The sequence below is a fragment of the Contarinia nasturtii genome, unplaced genomic scaffold, assembly GCF_009176525.2.
Source record: "Contarinia nasturtii isolate CC-2019 unplaced genomic scaffold, AAFC_CNas_1.1 Cnas_scaffold_220, whole genome shotgun sequence".
Classification (NCBI taxonomy): domain Eukaryota; kingdom Metazoa; phylum Arthropoda; class Insecta; order Diptera; family Cecidomyiidae; genus Contarinia; species Contarinia nasturtii.
In genome coordinates, this window is record NW_022197577.1 from 167,424 (window position 1) to 179,073 (window position 11,650).

The 11,650-nt window shown below is 34.8% G+C and overlaps 1 protein-coding gene across 2 annotated transcripts in view; it reads right to left on the reverse strand.

Moving 5' to 3' along the window:
• Window positions 1-11,650, reverse strand: part of LOC116337254 (RNA pseudouridylate synthase domain-containing protein 2-like) — a 212,483-nt gene that overhangs the window by 151,984 nt on the left and 48,849 nt on the right. The window contains exon 1 of one of the 2 annotated variants that reach the window (XM_031761665.1): window positions 5,129-5,383. The exons of the other annotated variant lie outside the window; for it this stretch is intronic. The gene's annotated coding sequence lies outside the window, so the exon portion shown is untranslated. Of the gene's footprint in view, window positions 1-5,128; window positions 5,384-11,650 lie in introns of those variants that run through there. 2 annotated transcript variants of the gene reach the window in all.

Genomic DNA, 11,650 nt, shown 5'->3' on the forward strand with positions numbered 1-11,650 from the left:
AAGAACATGGTTGAAACTTAAAACCAAAGCAGCAAACAAGTGTTAATCCCATGTTTGTAATATGCAAAGAATTTAATTTTTCGTATGTGTGTGTGTGTTAATGACGGATTCCATAGCCGCTGTAAAATAGCAAAATTATAATACAAAATTTCGTCAAGATGTATAAATGGTGATAATCAAACAACGTGATAAAAATCACTTTGTTCTTGTTTTCGCACATGATTTATATCACACTCTTTACAAAGAAGTTTAATAAAAATGGTGAACATAGAAAAAAGTATCCGCAATATTCTAATGTCTAATCCGATATGATTTAGTGAAAAATTATACGGACTAAAGAATTGTGTGAGCGGCATATACAGTCGTGCACAGTATACAAGCAATACCATACGATCCACCTGAGCAAATGCAGAGCACACGGAAGACGAACCGAATGAGAGTAAAAGCGAGAGAGCTTAGGAAGTTATTGTATGGAGCAACTAATGCGTTGTTATATACATAAATGTGAGTGTGTGTGTGTATGGCAAGATTGAGCTGTACGTGAGAACAGTGGGACTACATGCCAAAGGCAATATGACTCGAAAACGAGTCATTAGAAATGACGTTTAAGTAGGGCATCATGTGAACCTTATTCCGGCAATACCATAACACAACACACGAATGGCAGACAAGATGAAAAATCGAAAATTAAACGAAGGAAAAACGAAGGAAAAACGAAGAAGCTTGAATAAACTACGTCTTATTCGATATGATGCTGTATGAGGCCAAAGTATGTTCACATGCATCAAACTAAAATCATCACCATAACCGACATATCTTTTTTTTTTTGCTATTGTCAGTCGATGGTAATCGTATTTGCGCTCAGTTTCAATTGAGATATACACATTTTCTTCTTCTCATTACTTGGTGTGCTCGACGCCTTCACAGCCAGTACACTTTACTTCACCATTTGATTTTGTTAATTTGTGTTGCACTGGTGCGCGCAAGTGAAAAAGTATGAAAAATTGAAAGCGATTTATCTTCATGAAAATAATGAAATTAAAGAACATCGTGCACACACTGAAACCTTAACCAACACCCAAGGGAGAGGTGGTCAGCAGAAAACGGAATTTCACTTCATGCCAACAACGAAAAAAATGTACAACGGAACAACAATAAGTCGAAAAAGAAGATGGTGTTTGGCAAATTAAATCCTTATTAAAGAAGCGTATTCAGGTATTCAATTCAGCGAGATCGATGGATAAACAAAAAGAATAATGAAACATATAAAAAAATTACGCTTGTTTATTCCTCCATCAGGCGATGGAGTGTCCATGTTGGAAACCAGGCATATACAATACATACAAATCGCGTGGTAATTGAGTAGTTTTGGTTCATAAAGGTAAAATCACGATGAATTCAAGGAACACATTTCGTTTATTCAGTCTGTTTTTTTCTTGTGTCGATCGTTTCACATGAACATATTGAGTCGGTGGTGAACTGAAGCGTAAAAGGCGAAAAGGTAATGATTTATGCGTATTTTGCTACTGAAAAACCAATTTTGAAATAGATGATTCAAATGCTTCATGCACAGACACAAAAGGTACGAAAATCACGAAAAAATACGTTTTATTCTCTTTTTTTTGTTGATTTGTATGTGTGCATTGCACTGGAGGACATCTTCGCAGAAATACTGTAATACAACAAGAAACAAATGATTTTTACGTAGACACATTTTCTCGACTCGTTGCACGGATCTTTTATGTCATTTGTTTTTACGGGTCAATTGGCACGGCCAGGTACACCAATTATTCCGCAGTTCATCATCGAAATACTTCAACGTTCTTGACGATTTTTGTTAATTTTCACAGGTATTTTTTCACTCTTTTTCTTTTTTTGCATTAGCCGTCGCAACTTTTCCAATTTTCAATTGGTATTTTGATCGACTATTTTCATTAAAAATGTACAAAAAAAATCGAAAAAGTTTTTCAAATTACACGAAATAATTGGAAAACATGGGGGTGAGAGTGAAACCACATTGATGAGAGCAAGAGTAAAATCGCGAACTCTCTCTAAATGAATTAAAATTGGTAAACACAAGTTCGGTTCTACACTGTTTATAATTGGTGAGACGCTCTGTATAAATAATGTGTAGATTTTTCGTTTCTTCTTTGTCATCGTTCGTTTATCTTTCTAGTCTTAAAATTTTTGTTTCAAAGAATCATTCGAAATGGTTCGTTCGTGATTCATTTCATCCTGTTCTTTTGCTCGAAAAAGTCTCCGATGGGGAATCGGAACTTTATTTAGGTACAAATGTATGGCCATTTGGAGATCAAAACCGTGTACAGAGGCGCAAATAATGCGAAATGTTTCATAAAATCATTTTATGGCATCTTAAATGGACGCAAGAAATATCAGTCGTAGATTAGCACCATGTCGAAAAAAAAAATATGTGCTACTGAACGGTAGCAAATTGGCTACAATAAGAATAGTATTGCCTACGCCATAATGCGTATATCACACGAATTTAATATTAACCATTTGAGTAAAACGTGTTAAAATTTTCCCATCAAGCCCACATTTTTGTAGTGATTTGTTCTTTTTTTATTATTGCTCTGTCTTACGGATTTGATGTTAGTTTTCGTTTTCACCGTCATTTCTATAAGGTGTGTGTTCTATTTTTCTCACTGTTATTTGCGTAAATTATCTGAGCATATCTTAAGACACGTGTGATTAGTGTGGCTGCGTGCAAATCGCATTACATTCTTCCACTTTCTTCATTCACTTTATTTTTTTTTTCTCATTCTCCTTTTGGATTTGTTCTTGTTCGCATGCTAAATGTTTAGCCTGTTTTGTCGTACCTTGTTAATGCGTACATATTTTTTGCGTTTGCTTTTAATTTTATTCGCTCTTTTTTTTTCATTTTTTATTGCGCGGTGGCATCACCCACGAAACCATTAAGTTAACACGGAAAACGCGACTACAATCAAATGAAAAAGAAAATGCGTTGGAAAATTGTATGGGAAGTACAAATAAAAAGCTTTACAGACATTTTAGTCGATGTAGATCCATTTGCTTCGATGTTTTTACGTTTTTTTCGGTGCGTTTATTGTGCAAAATAACTGCATTTTTACATTTCGTTTTCTATGTTTTCGGTGTTATAAGCCAGATTTGATGTGTTTGCCCGATACTTTCCAGCAAATTATCTTGATTTATCGACACGGTAGCACACACGATGCGGCGAATACAACAAATGATCGTCGAAGCAAACGTGAGCTGAATCAAATTTATAAAACGTTGAACCAAAAAAAAAACTTTTTTTTCGCTTTCTTTTACTATTTTTCTTCAACAGTAGCCTTCTATTGGCCGTGAATCTTCGTCTGAATGAGAAGAGCGTAAATGAACATCTTGCCACATACATTTCTAGACTAGCTATGGCATTTTGCCTATTTTTTTCTTTCTTTCGGTTGAATTCTCTTCGCTTTTTTTCATTCGCAAGCGCATCAGTTTTTATGTATGTTCTTGTGTTTACGTAGATTGAGAGGTTCGCTAATGCGAAACACTGTATCATTATTTACGATAAATTTCCGCTTATCTCATCAATAAGAAAACGAAGCAAATATTTATTAAATGATGACAATGGAACTTTTTTTTTGTATTTTCATTCCGTCATGTCTGAACTGACAACTTACAGCGATCTAATCATTTTCATCGTTGTGTAACTTATTATTATTGGAACATTGGAGAAATCGTCATTGAAAGTCATCAGTATAAATACAGTTTTGAAGTATAACAAAGTATAAAAAAGGAACACATTTTTTTTAAAATAATTTGATGTTCTTGTGCTGACAGACATTTCAATAAACAGTAAAAAGAGAAAAAAAAAACATATACAGCTTGTTCAACGTACATACAAGCAATCGATTATATGCTAAATTGTTTCAGGTTGTATGTTGTGTTATTTTTTTCGAAACTCATTTTTTTCTTCGTTTTTTTTCCTCGCATTTCTACGTGAGGCTCGTGTAGCAACGAGCAAATAGTGTATCAATTGAACTGTCCATAAATTCATTGGGGAATAGTCCGTTGGAAACCTTTTTTTTGTTATAGTGTCTATTGTGTTCGATGCAAAAAAAATTCCGTGGCTTAAAAGGAACAAATGAAATACCCCATAAAAGTTGTTGCTTTTTTTGTTTCGTGGTTGAGGGCTGGAAAAATATCTATAGAAAAGTCAAATAGTTCTATGTGCAGTGCACAATTTATCGAAAAATGTGTGAATACGTTGAATATTTGCGGAGCATTTTTTTACATATTTTTTTTAAGGTATGTGCGGTCGACGAACAAATATTTTTGTTTGAGTACAAGCTCAAAGGCGATAAACATCCCCTAAAACCGCAGTATTGAACACCACACGAATTTCGAACACTATAAAATTTGACTCTCAAATCCGATATTCGACACCGTTTGGCACGCTGAGACGACGAACAAAAAACAAATCCAAAACAGTGGATACACGCGTACACACGGCAGAAAAACACACATATACACAACAATAAATTACGATTAGCGATAAAGAAGAAGTGAGAATAGTTGCAACCATAATGCAACAACAATGGTCTTTTTTTAGTTCAAACGCTCAATCGGAAGTTTTGTGTTCGATGGGCCGCGCCGCACCAAATCATAATTCATTGTCTAATCTAACAAAACACCAGCTTGCTATTACCGCAATAAATTCCCGATCACACGACACATTAAGACACTTTTCAGCCGCGTTGATTGGAAAATAAACAAAAATATTTTGCACGCGGTTGCGTTTAACATAACCGTCGGCAGAATGAAAAAGAGATTCGTAATTTATGGCACAAATACAATCAATTCGATTCCACTTTGAGGCAAAAAAATAATAATACGAAAATTTAATATATAACGAAACTATAGTGCAAAAATATAAATAAATTTATTGCAATCAATTTCAATATCAGAAGATATGTTGTTTATTCAAAGGAAACAAAATTCCTTTACTTCAGTAAAATTTCGACGAAAAAACAATGCAATATGACATTTTTTTTGTAACACACATTCAGTATGAAGATATTTCGGGTAGAATGGTCATGTTGGAAAATAAATAAGTTCTGGTTTTGTGAATGCTTACCCCAATGAAATAACGACGGCACAATAAATTGAAGCTGTGTTGTATTGAAGATGTGCGTGTGTTACAATGTTTCGAATAAGAAAATTGTTATTCAGAACTTGGTTTGGGTGACTTTAAAGAAAATCTCAAACTTCTAACCACTTCGGAAAATGTTCGTCACTTTATTTTTCTTTTGTTCGTTTGGTTCGCTTTGATTTTTATTCACAAAGTTAGAAAAAAAATTTCTCTCTCAAAAATTCTTCAAGATTCTTTTTAATTGAATTGGCATTCTATGCATAAAAAAATGCTTCACAATAGTCACTATTTTGAGAAAATTCAAAACTGTCTTTTAATACAATTTTTTTTTCAAGTTCTTTTCTTTTTTTGCTCAAAATCTATGAAAAAAGTCGAAATTCGTCAAACACTTGGCAATGCGAAAATAAATAAATCATGCGACAAATTCGTACAAACGAATGAAAATCACGCGACAAAGTATTTATACGCGTTTTTAGTTTAACACAAATTTTCTTTTCAACTTGGAATTACAACCCACACACTATTGTTCGGCCGTTTAAAATGTTAACAAGGAAAGAATATCACGCGCTTCATGTATTCGCATCACTATTCCTTCACGCTCTCGCACAAAAGAAAAAACTTTTTTGAAAATCTTTTTCAAATAAATTTCGAAGCGTGAATTGTAGAACTCAGCTGGTATGTTTCCGTTTGAAGACGATAAATTTTCAAATTTTCATCAGTTGCTCCAGAAAATATTTCAAGTCCACTTGATTTGTTTACTTTTCTATTGAAAATACTACTTCTCGACTACAATTGTTTATTATTTATTTTTCAGCCGGTTATATAATTTTCTTGATTGCCAACTTTTCACTAATTCAACCGTTAAGATTCAGGTTTTAAGAAAAATACTGATTCATACACAATAACATAAAAATCCCAAAAAAACGAACTAAATTTCTGGTTTTCCTCAAGCGTCGCACATAAAATCATATGAAAAATAAAAGTGTTGATTCCCAGCACTTGAAACACAAAAGGAATCGTTATTTGTTTGAGATGCTCACATCCAGAGAATTACACTTGTGCGTTTAAGAATAGCTCAAATACAGTAATGTTTTTTTTTATCTGTTTAAATATTATCATTCACGTGTATATATTTTCAAACAGCCAGTGCTGTACGCTTTGCCTTTCAGCGATAGATCTATTAAAAGAGAGAGAGTGGAAATGAAACGACGTATTTGTGCACACAAATTGCTCAAACCAATGTCTGTGATGGACTAAACTTTTTCACGAGCTATCAACACAATATATGAAAACGTTTGCCGTTCCGTAATACTGAATCGTGTATCGCCAAAACATCGGAGTGAATGAGCGAGGTTTAGGTTGAGAGAGCGCGCGCAACTACTCATCGTGTGTGGATATAGCAATTCTCCGCCAGAAAAAACCAGTTCCCCAGCTACTCTTTTGCTCATGTCTTTTGCACGATGTTTCATTCATTTGAATCGCATGCTATCCGAATGGGGGGATAAAGTAAACGTTCAAAGCGAGTGTATAGTAATCAAATTATTCTGTAGAACTGTTGTAGCAAGCATTAGAACGACCACGAAACGTGCGAGAATGTGATATAAACATGTGAAAACGTTCAAAATATTGAAGTGAGCACGAGTGCGTTGGCCGCGAGAGCGCTTTGGCATGCTTGTGTTTGGAGGGGAACCGAACAATTCAACAGAAACAACCGTGAATTTGTTGTACGGAGTGTCTAGTGCCGTTTGAACACGATTCAAGTTATGCTTCCGAATGCATTTACCCACAAAATTCGTCGCACTTGTTAATGCCAGTACAAACACATGCCGAACCAGCTGATCGAAGCAGCTACCGAAGAGAGCGAATCAATGAGAGAGAAGCCGTGCATGAGAGAACATTGTACAATTTTACATTGTAAACCCGATACTCAATTCCCCTTCTCTTTCTCCAACTTGAGTTTATTTTTCAACCAAAACATTGCCTCGCTTCAATAAAGGCTTTTACTTCGCACTATAACTGATTTTATGGGTTATCGAACGAACATTGAATATCGCCTTTTTGAATAGTTGATCAGGTGGCACAAATCTTGTTTAAAACAAAAAAAAAATCAATTGATGTTCGGAATTTATTTGCGCCTTTGAACGTATTAAATTAGAAATTCATTCGTGTCATAAGCTGAAGGCATATTCTTCACACTTTTCAACGAATTAAAACTCGTAAAAAGCATTTTATGCTGACAGAAAGCAAATTTGGTATTAGAAGTGTTAAATTTTCCGCGAAAACGTTTTATATCGGATCTGATAAATGGGATGAAAGTGTGCTTGTAAGATGTACCATTTTCAATCAGTGAAAACTCGCATCGTAATGGGAAAAGTATCATTTAAATGCAAAACCATCTCTAGAGGTTTGGTTTGTTAAGGAATGATATACCTTTTTTTATCACATCGATACAAATTACTCGCAGAGAGATAAAACTCTGACGCAGACGAAATAAAATCGCATTTTCACTCAAGCATTTTGTCTGAGCCAATTATCGAACGAGACGTAAGTTAATAAAAGGCTCGATTTTTCGTCGTCAAATCGAGACATACACCACTTAAATTTGACTATTCTGTTTGTTGCATGTGGCAGTCACCAGAAATGGTAACTATCATTGATTTTCTGCGTTGACAAAATATGAAAATTGCAAGTGTTTTCGTGATGAGCAACAAATGACATCTATACTAAAATGTGACACATTGCTGCTGAACCAAATAAATCAACGAAAGTTGGATGAAATAACGAGATAGTTCAAGATCAATATGTAAATATTATTATTCTCTCCATGGCCTATATTCCTTTTATCGTACATAAAAGGCTGGTTAAAATGGCAAATCTTTTGGCAAACAATGAATTGTCCCCACAAAACGATCAATATCATCAAAATGAAACGAACCACAAACGAATTTGAAAGTAAATTAACAACCACATAAAATAACCATTACAATCGATTCAATTTTCTATTTGATTTTCATATGGCAAATGAAATTATGTCGGCTAGATTTGACAAAGCAATAACAAGCGAAAGCAAATACGACTTGAAACACAGTGAACGAGTGCTATGTGTGTGTGTGTGCTATGTGAAAAGTGTTAACATTCGATTCGTACACATACAAAAACCATTCCGTCAGACAAATACACATAATATTCACATTTAGCTGTGAAAATATAGAGAATCATCAATATGGTTTCATGTTGAGCGAAGCTATATATGCCTTATGCGAATGCCTATGCCTATTTGGTTTGTCGTTGGTTCTTTCCGCATCTCAATGTTTCTCTCTCTCTCGAAATAGAATTACCGCATTTGAATTTTCAGCAGTATCGAATATATATCGGGTAGGCATCACACAATCATATAATAATAATATATGCGAAGCAGAACCAATGACAAAAGCAAACGTTTTCATATTTCATTCAAGTTACTATCTTGGCTCTTTTTCTTGCCTCCGTGTCTAACTCCAGCATGTGGTATTACATGGGAAAATCGTCATCATTTAGTATACACCATTCACACAAATAAATAGTTAAAAAAATAATAATTTTTTCCAGCTCAGCTGTACTGCGAATATGAAACGAACGAAGAGAAGAGTAAAAACGAAAGCATCCAGCAACATGTTTATGCGTATTTTGGTTGTCTGTTTGTTGAATATATTCAAGCGAGATAACGGACGAATTTAAAATTGGAATCCTTCAATCTGACAGAATACAGGTGCGTTTGCGTCAAGAGACTATGTTGGCGTGTTAAAGGGAATTGCCTGCCACAGTTCCCAAACAGTTTGATATTAGATTGAAAAAAAAAATTGGGATAGAATTCAAAACACCTTTTATCGGCAATTTTCGCTTTCCGTTTCGATAGTTTCAGTTTTCCCTTCTCTCTTTCTCGCCCCCCTCTTTCTCCGTCTGAACAGTTTTACGCGTTTATCAACGCGCCGATTTTGTCAACATTCCTCGCGACGCATTTTTCGCCTTTCTCAATCGATGGAAAATACGCATCGAACACGAAAAAAGATGCAAATCAAATGCGAACGTTATAGCAACAAATGTGTTTCGATAATAATGGAATGCTGCATACAGCATAGCATTACCACACTCGATTATCGTTGATATTCCCTTTTTTACTCCATGTGATTGGATATGGAACGTAGGCAATGCTACGGCATTTTTATGGGTGGTGACAGGGACGATTTCGGTAACTGCTTTACAGTTGAAATGCAAAGGATTCCAACAAATGGTGTTTGCCAAACAATGGCAACGATAAAGTAAAATCAAAATCAAAGAATGGCCTGATTATAAAGCCTGCCTGTATGGATATAGTATTTGTAAGTGAGTTCGAGTTCAATCAGACCTTTCAAAAGCGCATTAGACGACATTGGCGACGTGGGAACATTCAACGATATGCGTATAAGCTTGTATTAAAAAGAAAATCAATAATACGGTTTATGTCGTCGGATGCGATTTTTTTCTTCTTTTTTTCATAGAAGGTAACAAAAAAAAATAGGGAGAAAAGATTTTGAATGCTGTCGCACAGGAAATTCGACAGTTGATGATGTGGCACAAGGAAATATTGACTCACAAGGTGATAGACATGATTTTCTTTGGTTCAATAAACGTGTACACATCAAGCGATTGCTTTCACAGGCTGTGAGCGAGCGAGTGTATTAAATATAAATGGGATAAGAAAAGACCACGATTTTGTGGTTCGCATCAAATGAGAACTTTGCTACGGTATTATATACCGAGATGTACGCGTCATGTCAATGACGTTAAAGTTGCCTCGCGTATCGTGAAAAGTGATTAATTCGAGTAGACGAATAGAAAGTGAAACACATCTAACTAGGATTCGCTTAGTTGTGAACAAATTGTAACAACAAAAATGTCGGTATTCGAATATATCGGAACATCGTACTCGACGTCATGTAATTATAGAAAAACCGTCATGTGCCACACACCGATGCCACTGTCGTTGTGTTGTCGTTTCATCAAGATAATTTTTTTTTTGCTGTGCGTTTTTCTTGACTTTTGCCTCGACTTTTCTCATTCTTTTCTACATTTTCTCTCTCTTTCAATAAGATTTGATGTGTATCATGTTTTGTTTATTTGTTTTTATCGTTTTGGCACTCGTTCACATTCACATAACACCCAACATCGATCGCTGCTATGTTAATGCATTTTTAATTGAAATTATAGGTTTTTTTTTCTACCGACACTTTGATCCGATTATCTACCAAGGCGCTAAGGAATATAATTCGCAAATTTACTTGAGTAAGAGATCGAAAGAAAATGGTGGTCGTCGTCATTGTCATCTGTTTTTAGAGGAAACATTTGTAGATATTATTATTGTCTGTCTCGTAATACACGATATGGGCGAATCGTATACCCATTTTCTCGTTCTCTTTCCGTTGCAATTTGTCTGTCATTGTTGATAGACAGATGAGAACATTTGTTAGATGCTGTCGTAAATTGAATAACAATATTCACTAACGTTTCTATTATTGTTGGGAGAAAAAATCCAACTGACGATGAGAAGAAAAATTCTTAAAAATACACAAAAGAAACGATCAATGATATGAATGCTCGTGATATTTTCATACGTTTAGTGCGTGATGTGCGACGTAACGCCTGACCGATATACAACGAACCATTTGGCGCGTGGCACGAACATTTTTAAAATGAATTAACTTAACATCTCAATTTTCTCTCATTTCTTTCGTTTGTCCTGTGCATATGTGTGAAGTTCATATATTGACACGAGCGAAATGTGAGGCTTTGTTTTATCATCGAAAAATTGAGCATACAGCAAATGATCGCACGTTCGAAAGATAACAGATGCGATTGCTTAAGCTTCTGACATTTTGTTACGATTGGGATAGATCTCGAATTTGGCTCGTGTATATATGAGTTATTGACCGTTGCTGAATTTTGCTAATCTCTTCGAATACGAGATGATTGTATGCTGCGATACAGATTTTTTTTATTAGTTTTATTGCATACAAAGTGGACTTTAGCAAGCTATAAAGTAAAAAAATTATCGTTCACGTCACAAATGAAATAATAAATCTTTGTGAAGTAGAGAGAGAGCAAGCTTCGGAAAAATTCCGTCGAAATAAACATCTTTTATGATGAAAATGCTTTCTTTTGTTTCAACATATATAGTTTATCATCGAGTCTGAAATTTTATGAGCTTTTCAATATGTGGTCAATACCACATGAATAATAGTGTCTGTCAATTCGTTGACTTGAACGAAATGAAGTATGAAATGTTTTTCGCAATCAAATTAAATGTCTCTCTCTCTCTGTGTGTTGAAAGTGTTTTCCACAAATGGCATTGAATGGCTCGAGAAAAAAAAGAATCAGCAAATTTGCATGTTTTGACAACTGATGTCGTTTTACTTACTCAACATGAGATACCCGAGTGAAAAATGGCATTGAATTTTTCAATGCGTAGTGTCAAACGGCATTTAAGCAATA